The sequence below is a fragment of the Arachis hypogaea genome, chromosome 9 (genome assembly GCF_003086295.3).
Source record: "Arachis hypogaea cultivar Tifrunner chromosome 9, arahy.Tifrunner.gnm2.J5K5, whole genome shotgun sequence".
NCBI classification, from domain to species: domain Eukaryota; kingdom Viridiplantae; phylum Streptophyta; class Magnoliopsida; order Fabales; family Fabaceae; genus Arachis; species Arachis hypogaea.
This window is the reverse complement of record NC_092044.1, coordinates 59,757,531-59,775,236: the sequence shown is the minus strand read 5'-3', so window position 1 is coordinate 59,775,236 and position 17,706 is coordinate 59,757,531. Positions and strand designations below refer to the sequence as shown.

General features: G+C 39.1%; 2 non-coding genes across 2 annotated transcripts; both read right to left on the bottom strand.

Moving 5' to 3' along the window:
* Nucleotides 1–6,700: 6,700 nt before the first annotated feature.
* On the bottom strand, nt 6,701–6,808 carry LOC112713332 (small nucleolar RNA R71). Its single transcript, XR_003158306.1, has one exon. It is a non-coding gene; the product is annotated as a small nucleolar RNA R71 (small nucleolar RNA).
* A 9,241-nt stretch (nt 6,809–16,049) lies between these two features.
* LOC112713233 (small nucleolar RNA R71) lies at nt 16,050–16,157 on the bottom strand. The gene has a single exon (XR_003158208.1). It is a non-coding gene; the product is annotated as a small nucleolar RNA R71 (small nucleolar RNA).
* Nucleotides 16,158–17,706: the final 1,549 nt, after the last annotated feature.

Below are 17,706 nucleotides of genomic sequence, written 5' to 3'. Positions count from 1 at the left end.
AATTTAGTGTCAACCATGTAGTGCCATATATACTTGGAAAGCTCTGGAATCACCTCATTTGGAGCTTTGTGGCTCAAGTTATGCGTGTTTGAAGAAGGCATGGTCAGGCTGCCAGGTGGGACTTTTGCCCACGTTAACTACCACGTTAACTAGGTTAACGTGGGAGTTAACGTGGCTCATTGTGGCTTGTGTGGGCTCCTTCCAACGTTAGTGACAATGTTGGGTGTCACTAACGATGGCGATCACCTTTCTTCTTCACGTTAACTTCCACGTTAACTTTGGGAGTTAACGTGGCTTCTTGGGGATAGTGTGGGTTTCTTCCAACGTTAGTGACAATGTTTGGTGTCACTAACGTTGTCGACAACCTTGTTTCTTCACGTTAGCTTCCACGTTAACTAGGTTAACGTGGGAGTTAACGTGGCTTATTGTGACTTGGCCAACGTTAGTGATAAAGTTGAATGTCACTAATGTTGGCTTCCCCTTTACTTCTTAACGTTAGAGGCCACGTTAACTAAGTTAACGTGGCAACTAACATGGCCACTTATGAGCTTGGTCCAACGTTAGTGATAATGTTAAGTGTCACTAACGTTGGCTCCATTTCCTTTCTTCAAAGTTAATGCCACTAACTTTTCTCACTAACGTTGGGGCTTTCCTTCCTTCCACGTTAGTGCCCACGTTAGTGTAACTAACGTAGCCACTAACGTGGCTTCTTCTCTTCTTCTTTTGGCCTGAAATCAATCAAACAAAGTGCATCAAAGTCTTGCTCTTAATCATGGGATCATGCATCATCCAATTTATCATATAATTTATGCAAAATTCTCATGAAATCATGTAAAGTGCACAATGTATGCTTGAATCAATATGTAAGTGAATATCTATCCAAAATTAGCTTATTTCCTAAGAAAATGCATGAAACTACCTTAAAAACAGTAAAGAAAAGGTCAGTGAAACTGGCCAAAATGTCCTGGAATCATAAAGTCTAAGCTAGCCTGGGTGCTAGCTTAGGGACATCTTGAACAGGTCAGGGCCTGGGATGTTGTATTTATATATGTAGATAGTTATTATGTAGCTATATCTAGGGGTGTTCTAACTAAAAGTCTATACTTTAATAAAGGCTAGATCACTAAATGTTGTCAACTGCTTGATATGTATTTATGTGTGGTTGTTTATAACTGTTTTATCTGTTATTATTTGTTAATTGATTATGAATGATTCTGTTTATTAATCCAAATTTTTTCAAAAAAAAGTATCTCGCAAAATAACTACGCTTTTAACAATGAATCAGGCTCATATAATAAATGATAAATACTAATTAGGAAGACAAGTTGGTAGCGCTCAGTTTCTAGTATGATCATGACGTACTAGAAATTAGGTCATTACACATGCTAGAAAAGAAACTAATCCTAATGATGAGAGAGATGTATGATCCGATGGATGATGTTCTCTTTGTGAACAAGAATAAATTATTTACATCCTAAGTTCTATCTAGAATTAAAATTCAAAACTAATCTTAATCTTATCTTTCGGAAAGATAAGATAGCTAACTACTTGAAATCAAATTCAAATCAAAATAATAATTTAAATCTAATCTAGAAACAATTCCTAACAACCAAATATTTATCTTTTTAGAAGGTATTAATGATAATTAATCTTCTTTAATATTGAATCTTCAATTTTCATATGTGATTAATACCTCTAATGATTTGTATAATTGAACTTGGGTCTTAATAAATGTTGCATCCTGGGAGCTGAGCTAGGGAATGCTAGGATTGCATCTTCAAATTTAGGCGTTGGCCTGAATTGACCACCAGGGATTCCGAGATGCCAGGCATGTATCAACTTGGAGGAGAGCCACCGGGCATGTGTGCCATTTCAAGAAGGTATGTCGAGCTTGTGTGTGAGGCACACCAAGCGTGACTGCTTCTTCATGAAGGGACGCTGGGCTTGTGGTGCAGCTGTTGGGCTGCCGAGAGACCATGCTGAAGGCTGGGAATCTAGTTCTTATGCTCTTTGGGTCCGGTTGGACCGTCCTTGAGGTGGTTTTATGTTTTCTTGTTAAAAAGGCCTTAATTCTTGATTATTTAGAGTCAAAAACTCCTAAAAATACAATAACACTGAGACAACTCCAAATACTTGATTATATATCAAATTCCATGAGAAAACATATGCAATTTGATCAAAATTTAAGAAAACAAATGAAAAAAACCCTATAAACTATTAAGATAACATATCATCACAACACCAAACCTAAATGTTTGTTTGTCCTCAAGCAAAAATAAAAGTAAACAGAGTTTATATTAAGTGAAAAGAATTGAATAGTTTGCAAAATTAATTTTTAAAATTGAAAGTGGGAATTATGATCATCCTTATGGTTATATTCGGCTTCTCTTATCTTTGATGAATCTTTCATAATTAAGATTTGAGAATTTCTAAAAACTTTGATCCGAATTGTATTATGAAAATTCTTTTATTCTTATATGACTTGAAGGCAGTCACTTCATATTTAATTTAGGAAAATATCTTTTAGACTTTTGACTCTAAGTGTTCAGTTACAAGGCAGCTCTAAATGGGCTTTCAATCGATAATCCTGATCCAGTTAACCCAAGTTACCAGGTGATAAAGCACCCATCGGATCTAATTACCCAAGGCATTAAGTACAGTATTGGTCCCTAAGGTATAGGTAAAAAATTTGTTGCATCCCCAACCTTTTTTTGAATACAAAGTCGTCCCTAAGGTTTAAAAGCAAGTTTTAAAATCGTCATTTTTACTTAAATATTAAAATTTTGGACCAAATTACCCATAACAAAAAAATATAAAATAAAAAAAGAAAAACATAAGAGAAAGACAGTGTTTATTGATGGTGTTTTTGTGGAAAAACGAATTCCAAACACACAAACTCACCGGCAAGTGTACCGGGTCGCATCAAGTAGTAATAACTCACAAGAGTGAGGTCGATCCCACAGGGATTGATGGATCAAGAAACTTTAGTGGGTGATTAGTTTAGTCAAGCTAACATTAAAGTGAAATTGGATGAAATGTAGTGATGAGCGGATAATTTGTACGCTTTTTGGCATTGTTTTTAGTATGTTTTTAGTATGATCTAGTTAGTTTTTAGTATATTTTTATTAGTTTTTAGTTAAAATTCACTTTTCTAGACTTTACTATGAGTTTGTGTGTTTTTCTGTGATTTCAGGTATTTTCTGGCTGAAATTGAGGGACCTGAGCAAAAATCTGATTCAGAGACTAAAAAGGACTGCAGATGATGTTGGATTCTGACCTCCCTGCACTCGAAGTGGATTTTCTGGAGCTACAGAAGCCCAATTGGCGCGCTCTTAACGGCGTTCGAAAGTAGACATCCTGGGCTTTCCAGCAATATATGATAGTCCATACTTTGCCCAAGATTTGATGGCCCAAACCGGCGTTCAAAGTCACCATCAGAATTCCCAGCGTTAAACGCCGGAACTGGCACAAGGATGGGAGTTAAACGCCCAAACTGGCACCAAAGCTGGCGTTTAACTCCAAGAAGAGTCTCTACACGAAAATGCTTCAATGCTCAGCCCAAGAACACACCAAGTGGGCCCAGAAGTGGATTTTTATGTCATTTACTCATCTCTGTAAACCCTAGGCTACTAGTTCTCTATAAGTAGGACCTTTTACTATTGTATTTTCATCTTCTGATCTTTGGAATCTTTTGATCTTTAGATCTTTTGATCATTGGGAGGCTGGCCTCACGGCCATGCCTAGACCTTGTTCTTATGTATTTTCAACGGTGGAGCTTCTACACACCATAGATTAAGGTGTGGAGTTCTGCTGTACCTCGAGTATTAATGCAATTACTATTGTTCTTCTATTCAATTCCGCTTGTTCTTGTTCTAAGATATCACTTGTTCTTCAACTTGATGAATGTGATGATCCGTGACACTCATCATCATTCTCACCTATGAACGTGTGCCTGACAACCACCTCCGTTCTACCTTAGATTGGGTGGATATCTCTTGGATTCTCTAACCGGAATCTTCGTGGTATAAGCTAGAACTGATGGCGGCATTCAAGAGAATCTGGAAGGTCTAAACCTTGTCTGTGGTATTCTGAGTAGGATTCAATGATTGAATGACTGTGACGAGCTTCAAACTCCTGAGGGCGGGGCGTTAGTGACAGACGCAAAAGAATCACTGGATTCTATTCCAGCCTGATTGAGAACCGACAGATGGATAGCCGTGCCGTGACAGGGTGCGTTGAACATTTCCACTGAGAGGATGGGAGGTAGCCACTGACAACGGTGAAACCCTTGAATACAGCTTGCCATGGAAAGGAGTAAGAAGGATTGGATGAAGACAGTAGGAAAGCAGAGAGACGGAAGGAACACAGCATCTCCATACGCTTATCTGAAATTCCCACCAATGAATTGCATAAGTATCTCTTTCTTTATCTTTATGTTTTATTCATCATTCATATCCATTTGAGTTTGCCTGACTAAGATTTACAAGGTGACCATAGCTTGCTTCATACCAACAATCTCTGTGGGATCGACCCTTACTCGCGTAAGGTTTATTACTTAGACGACCTAGTACACTTGCTGGTTAGTTGTGCGAAGTTGTAGTGATCACAATTTCGTCCACCAAGTTTTTGGCGCCGTTGCCGGGGATTGTTCGAGTATGGACAACTGACGGTTCATCTTGTTGCTTAGATTAGGTATTTTTCTTCAGAGTTCTTAAGAATGAGTTCTAGTGTTTCAAGGTGATGTTCTTATCATCACCAAAGCTGATTGATTTTCATCAATTTAGCTCTTGAATGCAATGTCCTGCTGAAGCTTGTTCAGCCATGTCTAATTTCTTTAGACTGAAGCTTTAGACTAACATTGCATGATTCCTGGAATTCTCATTAAGAATTTTGATATCTTTATTTTCTTTTCGACTTAATTTTCGAAAAACACAAAAAAATTACAAAATCATAAAATCGAAAAATGTTTCTTGTTTGAGTCTAGAGTCTCATCTTAAGTTTGGTGTCAATTGCATGTTTCTGTTCCTCTTGCATTCATGCATGTGTCTTCATTAATCTTCAAGTTGTTCTTGAAAATTTCATTGCTCTGATCTTTGAATTCTATTGACTTGAGTGTTTTTGTGTCTCATATGCATTCTCATTTTGTTAGTGTCAGTAGTATACAAACTGCTAAGTTTGGTGTCTTGCATGCATTGTTATTTAATTTTAGTTACATTTTGATTATTAAAAATCCAAAAATATTTTTAATTTGTGTCTTTTCAAGTCAATAATACAGAGAATTGAAGATTCAGAACATACAGCAGAGGAATTGCACAGAAAAAAAGGCTGGGCGTTCAAAATGCCCAGTGAAGAAGGGCAGATTGGCGTTTAAACGCCAGCCAGGGTGCCTGGCTGGGCGTTTAACGCCCAAAAGGGTAGAGTTTTGGGCGTTAAACGCCAGAATGTGCACCATTCTGGGCGTTTAACGCCAGGATGGCACAGGAGGGAAGATTCTGTTTTTAATTCAGATTTTTTTTCAAGTTTTCAAAATTTTTCAAAATCAAATCTTTTTCAAATCATATCTTTTCAATCAAATCTTTTTCAAAATCAATTTCTTTCTATTTTCAAAAATACTTGCTATCAATTAATGATTTGATTCAACAATTCAAGTATGTTGCCTTTTCTGTTGAGAAAGGTTTAATGTTTGAATCATATCTTTTCTTGATAGCCAAGTCATTAATTTTTAAAATCAAATCTTTTTTTAAAATGTTTTTCAAATCATATATTCTCAATCACATCTTTTTAAAATCAATCATATCCTCTTAACCACATCTTTTTCAAAATAGTTTTCAATCATATCTTTTTAATTTCTAATTTCAAAATCTTTTTCAAAAATCACTTGATTTCTTTTCCACTATTGGTTTTCGAAAATCAATTAAGGTTTTTCAAAATGTTTTCAAAATCTTTGACTTAATTTTCGAAAATTACTTCTCCTCTTTTCACATCCTTCTATTTATGGACTAACACTATTCCTTAATGCAAAATTTGAACTCCATCTTCTTTGATAAGTTCGAATTTTCTACTTCTGCCTTCTATTTTTCTTTTCCTCTGACACCTCAAGGAATCTCTATACTGTGACATAGAGGATTCCACATTTTCTTGTTCTCTTCTCTTTCATATGAGCAGGAGCAAAGACAAAAGCATTCTTGTTGAGCCTGACCCTGAACCTGAAAGGACCTTGAAGCGAAAGCTAAGAGAAGCTAAGGCACAATTCTCTGTAGAGGACCTAACAGAAATCTTCAAGGAAGAAGAACCTATGGCAGCCGAAAACAACAACAATGCCAATAATGCAAGGAGGGTGCTGGGTGACTTTTCTGCACCTATTCCCAACTTCTATGGGAGAAGCATCTCTATCCCTGCCATTGGAGCAAACAACTTTGAGCTTAAGCCTCAATTAGTTTCTCTAATGCAACAGAATTGCAAGTTTCATGGACTTCTATTGGAAGATCCTCATCAGTTCTTAGCTGAGTTCTTGCAAATCTGTGACACTGTCAAGACTAATGGGGTTGACCCTGAGGTCTACAGACTTATGCTATTCCCTTTTGCTGTAAGAGACAGAGCTAGGACATGGTTGTATTCTCAACCTAAAGAAAGCCTGAACTCTTGGGAAAAGCTAGTCAATGCCTTCTTGGCAAAGTTCTTTCCACCTCAAAAATTGAGTAAGCTTAGAGTGGAAGTCCAAACCTTCAGACAGAAGGAAGGAGAATCCCTCTATGAAGCTTGGGAAAGATACAAACAATTAATCAGAAAGTGTCCCTCTGATATGCTTTCTGAATGGAGCATCATAGGTATTTTCTATGATGGTCTCTCTGAATTATCCAAGATGTCTTTGGATAGCTCTGCTGGAGGATCTCTTCATCTGAAGAAGACGCCTACAGAAGCTCAAGAACTAATTGAAATGGTTGCAAATAACCAATTCATGTACACTTCTGAAAGGAATCCTGTGAACAATGGGACAAATCAGAAGAAAGGAGTTATTGAGATTGACACTCTGAATGCCATACTGGCTCAGAACAAAATATTGACTCAGCAAGTCAATATGATTTCTTAAAGTCTGTCTGGAATACAAAATGCACCAGGTAGTACTAAGGAAGCTTCCTCTGAAGAAGAAGCTTATGATCCTGAGAACCCTTCAATGGACGAGGTGAATTACATGGGAGAACCCTATGGAAACACCTATAATCCTTCATGGAGAAATCATCTAAATCTCTCATGGAAGGATCAACAGAGACCTCAACAAGGTTTCAACAACAATAATGGTGGAAGAAACAGGTTTAGCAATAGCAAGCCTTTTCCATCATCTTCTCAGCAACAGACAGAGAGTACTAAGCAGAACAACTCTGACTTAGCAACCATGGTCTCTGATCTAATCAAAACCACTCAAAGTTTCATGACTGAAACAAGGTCCTCCATTAGAAATTTGGAGGGACAAGTGGGTCAGCTGAGCAAGAAAATTATTGAACTCCCTCCTAGTACTCTTCCAAGCAATACAGAAGAAAATCCAAAAGGAGAGTGCAAAGCCATCAACATGGCCGAATTAGGAGAGGAGGAAGAGGCAGTGAACGCCACTGAGGAAGACCTCAATGGACGTCCACTGACTTCCAATGAGTTCCCCATTGAGGAACCATGGGAATCTGAGGCTCAAAATGAGACCATAGAGATTCCATTGGACTTACTTCTGCCATTCATGAGCTCTGATGAGTATTCTTCCTCTGAAGAGGATGAGTATGTCACTGAAGAGCAAGTTGCTAAACACCTTGGGGCAATCATGAATCTAAATGACAAGTTATTTGGAAATGAGACTTGGGAGGATGAACTCCCTTTGCTCACCAAAGAACTGGATGACTTGTCTAGGCAGAAATTACCTCAAAAGAGACAGGATCCTGGGAAGTTTTCAATACCTTGAACCATAGGCACCATGACCTTCAAGAAGGCCTTGTGTGACTTAGGGTCAAGTGTAAACCTCATGCCTCTCTCTGTAATGGAGAAGCTAGGGATCTTTGAGGTGCAAGCTGCAAAAATCTCACTAGAGATGGCAGACAACTCAAGAAAACAAGCTTATGGACTTGTAGAGGATGTTTTGGTAAAAGTTGAAGACCATTACATCCCTGCTGATTTCATAGTCCTAGAGACTGGGAAGTGCATGGATGAATCCATCATCCTTGGCAGACCCTTCCTAGCCACAGCAAAGGCTGTGATTGATGTTGATAGAGGAGAAATGATCATTCAAGTGAATGAAGAATCCTTTGTGTTTAAGGCTCAAGGATATCCCTCTGTCACCATGGAGAGGAAGCATGAAGAGCTTCTCTCAAAACAGAGTCAAACAGAGCCCCCACAGTCAAACTTTAAGTTTGGTGTTGGGAGGCCACAACCAACTTCTAAGTTTGGTATTGAACCCCCACATTCAAACTCTAAGTTTGGTGTAGGGAGGTTCCAACATTGCTCTGAGTATCTGTGAGGCTCCATGAGAGCCCTCAGTCAAGCTACTGACATTAAAGAAGCGCTTGTTGGGAGGCAACCCAATATTATATTTTATTTATTTTCTTTTGTTATTTTATGTTTTCTGTAGGTTGATGATCATGAGAAGTCACAAAATCAATTGAAAAAGCAAAAACAGAATGAAAAACAGAAAGAAAACAGCACACCCTGGAGGAAGATCCTGCTGGCGTTTAAACGCCAGTAAGGCTAGCAGATGGGCGTTTAACGCCCAGTCTGGCACCATTCTGGGCGTTTAACGCCAAAAAAGGGCAAGAAGTCGGCATTAAACGCCAGAAAGGGGCACCAGCTTGGCGTTTAACGCCAGAATTGGCACAAAGAGCAATTTTGCTCGCCACTTGGTGCAGGGATGACTTTTCCTTGACACCTCAGGATCTGTGGACCCCACAGGATCCCCACCTACCCCACCACTCTCTCTCTTCTTCACCCATTCACCAATCACCTCAACTCCTCTTCCCCAAAAACCCTTCACCTATCAAATCCCATCTTTCTCTTCACCACTCACATCCATCCTTCATAAAACCCCACCTACCTCACCATTCAAATTCAAACCACTTTCCCACCCAAACCCTCCCATAGATGACCGAACCATCACCCTCCCCCCACTCCTATATAAACCCATCTTCACTCCTTCATTTTCCCACAACATAAACACTTCATCTCCTCATTTCTTCTTCTTCTACTCTCTTCTTTCTTCTTTTGCTCGAGGACGAGCAAACCTTTTAAGTTTGGTGTGGTAAAAGCATTGCTTTTTGTTTTTCCATAACCATTTATGGCATCCAAGGCCGGAGAAACCTCTAGAAAGAGGAAAGGGAAGGCAAAAGCTTCCACCTCCGAGTCCTGGGAGATGGAGAGATTCATCTCAAGGGTGCATCAAGACCACTTCTATGAAGTTGTGGCCTTGAAGAAGGTGATCCCCGAGGTCCCTTTCAAACTCAAAAAGAGTGAATATCCGGAGATCCGACATGAGATCCGAAGAAGAGGTTGGGAAGTTCTTACCAACCCCATTCAACAAGTCAGAATCTTAATGGTTCAAGAGTTCTATGCGAATGCATGGATCACCAAGAACCATGATCAAAGTGTGAACCCGGATCCAAAGAATTGGCTTACTATGGTTCGGGGGAAATACTTGGATTTTAGTCCGGAAAATGTAAGGTTGGCATTCAACTTGCCCATGATGCAAGGAGATGAACACCCTTACACTAGAAGGGTCAACTTTGATCAAAGGTTGGACCAAGTCCTCATAGACATTTGTGAAGAGGGTGCCCAATGGAAGAGAGATTCAAGAGGAAAGCCGGTTCAATTGAGAAGGCATGACCTCAAACCCGTGGCTAGGGGATGGTTGGAGTTTATCCAACGCTCAATCATTCCCACTAGCAACCGGTCTGAAGTTACTATAGACCGGGCTATCATGATTCATAGCATCATGATTGGAGAGAAATAGAAGTTCATGAGGACAAGCCCATCACTAAGAAGAGGATGGAGCAAACAAGAGACCCCTCTCATCATCAAATCCCTGAGATGCCTCAAGGGATGCACTTTCCTCCACAAAACTATTGGGAGCAACTAAACACCTCCCTAGGAGAATTGAGTTCCAACATGGGACAACTAAGGGTGGAGCACCAAGAACATTCCATCCTCCTCTATGAAATTAGAGAAGATCAAAGAATCATGAGAGAGGAGCAACAAAGGCAAGGAAGAGACATTGAGGAGCTCAAGCACTCCATAGGATCTCCAAGAGGAAGAACAAGCCGCCATCACTAAGGTGGACCCGTTCTTTAATTTCCTTGTTCTTTATTTTTCTGTTTTTCGAATTTTAGTGCTTATGTTTATCTATGTTTGTGTCTTGTGATCATTAGTGTCTTAGTGTATATGCCTTAAAGTTATGAATGTCCTATGAATCCATCACCTCTCTTAAATGAAAAATGTTCTTAATTGAAAAAGAGAAAAATTGCATGAATTTTGAATTTTATAACAGTTTAATTATTTTGATGTGGTGGCAATACTTTTGTTTTCTGAATGTATGCTTAAACAGTGCATATGTCTTTTGAATTCGTGGTTCATGAATGTTGGCTCTTGAAAGAATGATGAAAAAGGAGACATGTTACTGAGGATCTGAAAAATCATAAAAATGATTCTTGAAGCAAGAAAAAGCAGTGAATACAAAAAAAAATCGAAAAAAAAGAGAGAAAGAAAAAGAAAGAGAAAAAGAAAGAAAAAGAAAGAAAAAGAAAGAAATAAAGTTGTGATCCAAAGCAAAAAGAGTGTGCTTAAGAACCCTGGACACCTCTAATTGGGGACTCTAGCAAAGCTGAGTCACAATCTGAAAAGGTTCACCCAATTATGTGTCTGTGGCATGTATGTATCCGGTGGTAATACTGGAAGACAGAGTGCTTTGGGCCACGGCCAAGACTCAATAAGTAGCTGTGTTCAAGAATCATCATACTTAACTAGGAGAATCAATGACACTATCTGGATTCTGAGTTCCCAAAGAAGCCAATCATTCTGAATTTCAAAGGATAGAGTGAGATGCCAAAACTATTCAGAGGCAAAAAGCTAAAAGCCCCACTCATCGAATTAATACTGATCTTCATAGATGTTTTTGGAATTAATTGCATATTCTCTTCTTTTTATCTTATTTGATTTTCAGTTGCTTGAGGACAAGCAACAATTGAAGTTTGGTGTTGTGATGAGCGGATAATTTGTACGCTTTTTGGCATTGTTTTTAGTATGATCTAGTTAGTTTTTAGTATATTTTTATTAGTTTTTAGTTAAAATTCACTTTTCTGGACTTTACTATGAGTTTGTGTGTTTTTCTGTGATTTCAGGTATTTTCTGGCTGAAATTGAGGGACTTGAGCAAAAATCTGATTCAGAGACTAAAAAGGACTGCAGATGCTGTTGGATTCTGATCTCCCTGCACTCGAAGTGGATTTTCTGGAGATACAGAAGCCTAATTGGCGCGCTCTCAACGGCGTTGGAAAGTAGACATCCTGGGCTTTCCAGCAATATATGATAGTCCATACTTTGCCGAAGATTTGATGGCCTAAACCGGCGTTCAAAGTCACCATCAGAATTCCCAGCGTTAAACGCCGGAACTGGCACAAGGATGGGAGTTAAACGCCCAAACTGGCACCAAAGCTGGCGTTTAACTCCAAGAAGAGTCTCTACACGAAAATGCTTCAATGCTCAGCCCAAGCACACACCAAGTGGGCCCGAAAGTGGATTTTTATGTCATTTACTAATCTCTGTAAACCCTAGGCTACTAGTTCTCTATAAGTAGGACCTTTTACTATTGTATTTTCATCTTCTGATCTTTGGAATCTTTTGATCTTTAGATCTTTTGATCATTGGGAGGCTGGCCTCACGGCCATGCCTAGACCTTGTTCTTATGTATTTTCAACGGTGGAGCTTCTACACACCATAGATTAAGGTGTGGAGCTCTACTGTACCTCGAGTATTAATGCAATTACTATTGTTCTTCTATTCAATTCCGCTTGTTCTTGTTCTAAGATATCACTTGTTCTTCAACTTGATGAATTTGATGATCCGTGACACTCATCATCATTCTCACCTATGAATGTGTGCCTGACAACCACCTCCGTTCTACCTTAGATTGGGTGGATATCTCTTGGATTCTCTAACCGGAATCTTCGTGGTATAAGCTAGAACTGATGGCGGCATTCAAGAGAATCCGGAAGGTCTAAACCTTGTATGTGGTATTCTGAGTAGGATTCAATGATTGAATGACTGTGACGAGCTTCAAACTCCTCAGGGCGGGGCGTTAGTGACAGACGCAAAAGAATCACTGGATTCTATTCCGACCTGATTGAGAACCGACAGATGGATAGCCGTGCCGTGACAGGGTGCGTTGAACATTTCCACTGAGAGGATGGGAGGTAGCCACTAACAATGGTGAAACCCTTGCATACAGCTTGCCATGGAAAGGAGTAAGAAGGATTGGATGAAGACAGTAGGAAAGCAGAGAGACAGAAGGAACACAGCATCTCCATACGCTTATCTGAAATTCCCACCAATGAATTGCATAAGTATCTCTATCTTTATCTTTATGTTTTATTCATCATTCATATCCATTTGAGTTTTCCTAACTAAGATTTACAAGGTGACCATAGCTTGCTTCATACCAACAATCTCTGTGGGATCGACCCTTACTCGCGTAAGGTTTATTACTTGGACGACCCAGTACACTTGCTGGTTAGTTGTGCGAAGTTGTAGTGATCACAATTTCGTCCACCAAGTAGCCAACAGAATTGTAAATGACAGGAAATTTAAAGTTGCAGAAAGTAAAATTGCATGAAACTTAAAGTGCAAGAAAGTAAAATAGCTGAAACTTAAATTGCAAGAAATATAAATTGCATTAAATGTAAAGGGGATTAGGTGCAGGGAATTTAAAATTCAACAAGAAAATGTGAAGAGCAATCAAGCAGAGGAGTAAAAGATGAAATAAGTGCAGCAGATTTAAACAGAAATGGAAAATTGCTTGAAGAAGCAACACAGAATGTAATTCAGCTCAATTGTGAAATTTAAAGAGACAAATGAAGATCTCAGGAAATCAATGAGACTAGAAAACAAGTCTAGATCTCAATTCCTTCCTTGATCAAAGTAGAAAGCAGATTGAAGAAGAAAGAAAGATGAAAGCAGTAGAGAAAAACTTGGATCCAAATCTCAATTCACTGAATTATGTAGAAAATCAACAAAGAGAAATCTCAAAGGGAGAATGAAATAGAATTCCTTCAATTCTCCACCCAAGATTCAAAACAGAAATGAAAACTAAAAGAGAGAGAAAAATAAAAACTAAAGAGTGTAAAACTCCCTATTGGAGCCAGCCTTTCTAATGCTCTCTATTAGAGCCAACCTCCTCAATGAAGTGGAATTGATGCCTTTATATAGGCTTTACAAGATGAAAATAAAATTGGAATTGAAAACAAATTACAATCAAATGAAATCCTAATCTAACTGTTTCTTGTGCCTTTGAGTGATGATAATGGGCTTTGCTTGCTTTGAAGAAGAGTGGATTGATTTGGATTTTGCCTTTTCAAATTGGTGAAGAATTGACTACCAAAAATTGAACCATGGTGCACCTCCAGGGGAGCGTTCAGTTAACTAAGTTAACTGAGCGCTACATTTGCTTGTTGTCCTTAGCCCATTTGATGCGTGCCTTGCTCCAGGGTACCGTTAAGTTAGAATTTTCTAACTGAGCGTTACATGTGCTTGTCCTTGGCCCAATTCCCTTGCGTGACAAAGCTTCCTTGGGCAGCCCTCATAGTGCTAAGCTAACGTCAGACCTAACGTAGGGGGGCAAGAGGCAAGCAACGTTAATGGGAAAACCGATCCCCATTAACGTTTGCGAAAAGGGGCACAAGCCAACGTTAATGGGAAAAGTGAGTCCCATTAACGTTGGCCAAGAATTGAGAAGGAACGTTAGAAGTCACATTAAGACTTCTAACGTTGAGAATAACGTGGGCATATAAAGGTGGAACATTAGTGGAAAAGGTGAATGCCACTAACGTTCTTGCACCCAGAAATGTATTCCACATTAATCTCACTAAATGCCCAAGCCTAATTCATAATTCTCTGCAAGCTGGGCCCACTAAAGATGAGAATTGCTTCAACTCAAGGTCCAAAGCCCACATCCAAGACTTGAAGAACTCACTAGAAGATCATGAAGAGTAGTATATATAGGAGTAGTTTTGAACTAGAAGGGAGCTTTTGGGACTTTTGGGAACTACTCTCTGCATATTTTACTGTACTTCTAGCATGGATTATTCTTTTCTGCCAATTTTGAGTCCTAGAGCTATGAACAACTAAACCCCTTTCATTGGGTTAGGGAGCTATGCTGTAATTTGATGCATCAATATTAGTTTCCATTCTTCTTCTTCTATCTTTTCTCTTGATTTTAGTAGAAAGCTTTCAATCTTAATTCCACTGGTTAGTTGTCTTGGAAAAGAAACTCTCCATAATTGGATATCTTCGGAACCTTGGAAGAGGAATGAAGAGATCATGCTAGAAATGTTTTCTCATGCTGGACCAATGTGGGTTTGGATGGATATGTGACTATAATCCTACCAATACTTGATTTGGGAAATGTATGTGGTATAATCAGTGACCATACTTCATCTCTTCTCATGAGCAATTGACCAAGGAATTGGCTATTGATCAAGATTTGAGAGATTGGATTACCAAGGAATTGGAATCCAATCACTTAAGATTGCCAAGGAGATCAATGAATGCATTGATTGAGGAAGAGATGAGAATGAATTTGATTCGGAGAATTGCAACATCTCCTAAACCCAATGATCTCTCCATTTCTGATCTTACCCATTCTCTTTAGTTTCTGTCATTTACTTTTATGAGCTTTACCCAATTCCCCATTTAAGATTCTGCACTTTTATTTCTGCTATTTAATTTCTAGTCATTTAAATTTCTGCATCTCAATCTCAATTCTGTTTAGCTCAACTAGCATATTCTTCTAACTAAAGTTGCTTGACCAATCAATCCTTGTGGGATTCGACCTCACTCTATAGTGACTTTTACTTAACAATAATTCGGTATACTTGCCGAAGGAAGATTTGTTCAGAGACAAGTTTCCACGCATCAAGTTTATGGCGCCGTTGCCGGGGATTGATTTTGAATCAACAATGATTAAGCTAGAAGATCACTAGATTGAGCATTTTTTTCATTATTTTTCGTTATTCTTTTCTGTATTCAGTAATTTACCTTAGTTTGTTTTTAATTTCCTCTTCATTCCCTTTACCCTCTCTATTTTCTGTTCTCTTTTTCTTAGTTTATCATAATTTAGCTCACTAACCCACTAACTGTTTGATAAATTGTATCACTCACACTAACAATCATTCTAACCAAAAATAGTCTTCACTATATCTCCTGTTGTGCATTCTGTTTGTTGTATGACAGGGAGAAGAGAAGGAATCTCAATATCCTTTGATTCAGAACCTAAGAGAACTCTTTGGAGACGAAAAAAGGGAGGCAAGAGGAAAAAGAATTATTGGTACTGAGGAAGAGGAAGAGTATTTTGAACCCAACATGGAAGAGAATTTGGAGAACAATCATGAAGAAGAAGCTCATAATCATGCCAGAGAAGGCCATGCAAACTGGACTGGGCACGAAAGGAGGGTCTTAGGATCCTATATCAATCCTAATCCAGGAAACTGTGGAAGCAGCATTCAGAAACCCACCATACATGCCAACAATTTTGAGCTAAAACCTCAGCTCATCACTTTGGTGCAAAATAATTGCTCATTTGGAGGAGGTACTCAAGAAGACCCTAACCAACACTTGACCACCTTCTTGAGGATTTGTGACACGGTGAAGTCCAATGGAGTCCACCCCGATGTCTATAGGTTGCTATTGTTCCCCTTTTCACTCAGGGACAAGGCAACAAAGTGGCTTGAATCTTTCCCAAAAGAAAGCCTGACAAATTGGGAGGAGGTAGTGAACAAGTTTTTAGCAAGATTTTATCTTCCTCAAAGGATTAATAGGCTAAGAACTAAGGTGTAGACTTTCAGGCAACAAGATGGTGAGACACTTTATGAAGCATGGGAGAGATTCAAAGACTTGACAAGGAGATGTCCACCAGAGATGTTTAATGAGTGGGGTCAACTTCACATCTTCTATGAAGGTCTTTCCTATGAGTCAAAGAAGGCTGTAGATCATTCATCAGGAGGTTCTTTAAACAAGAAGAAAACCGTTGAAGAAGCCATAGATGTCATTGAAACTGTTGCTGAGAATGACTACTTCTATGCCTATGAAAGAAGTAACACTAGAGGAGTGATGGAGCTGAACCACGTGGATGCACTGTTAGCCCGAAACAAGATGATCACCAAGCAGCTAGCAGATCTTACCAAGAAGGTGGAAGAGAACCAAGTTGCAGCAGCCATCACCTAATCACCAACTCATGAAGGAGTAAACATGGGAGAAGAAGGTGACTGGGAGCAAGCCAACTATATGGGAAATTCACCTAGACAAGTCCATGATCCATACTCTAAAACCTACAACTCTGGATGGAGAAATCACCCCAACTTTGGATGGAGAAATCAACAAGACCAAGGACAAGATCAAAGATGTTCCAACTTCAACTCCAACAATAATGCCACTTATCAAAACACTTCATAGAGATATTACCAACATCCATCTAACCAACCTTCTCAACCACCTAATCTCAACCCACTAGCATCCACAGATGATAAGCTTTCAAAGATTGAGGCTCTACTTGAAAACATATGCAGAGAAGTCCAAGACAACAAAGTGTTTAAGGAAGAAGTGTGAGCCAACATCAAGAATCAAGGAGAAAACATCAAGAAATTGGAGTCCCAAGTAGGTTATCTATCTCAACAAATCCCCAAATCCACTGATGGATTCCCCAGTGATACATAGAAGAATCCAAGAGGAGAACCAAAGAAAGTGAGATGGGAAGAATGCAAAATGATAACCACAAGTGATGAGGGGAGTATGAATGGAGTAGAACACCTCTAAAATAACCAAAGGGAAAGTCAAGAGGAAGGAAGCTATGCAACTCCACTCACATCCAAGGAAGAGCTAAAGAAGAAGGAGGTACTGAACCCATATGCACCTTTTCCTCATAGGCTTAAAGGTGGTGTAGCAGGGAGAATGTACTCAAGGTTTCTTGATATGTTTGCATCTTTTGATGTAAATATACCATTCATTAAAGCCCTCCAACAGATGCCCTTCTACATTAAGTATATAAAGGAGCTACTAGCCAGAAAAAGTCCATTGAAGGGTGGACAAACAATCAAGATGGACAGAGATTGTAGTGCTCTCATTCAGCCAGGCCCACCCACAAAGAAGGAGGATCCAGGAAGCTTCCATATTCTTTGTGCCATAGGAGAAACAATGATTGCCAAAGGGCTTTGTGACTTGGGAGCAAGCATCAACTTAATGCCTCTCTCTCTCATGAAGAAGCTCCAAATCAATGAACTAACTCCTACTGATGTAATTATCAGATTGGCTGACAAAACCCAAAAACAAGCAGTAGGAGTAGTTGAAAATGTGTTGGTAAAGGTTGGGAGCTACTATCTTCCCACAGATTTTGTTGTTCTGGAAATGGATGAGAATCCTATTTACCCCATCATTCTGGGAAGACCATTTCTAGCCACACCTAGAGCACTCATAGATG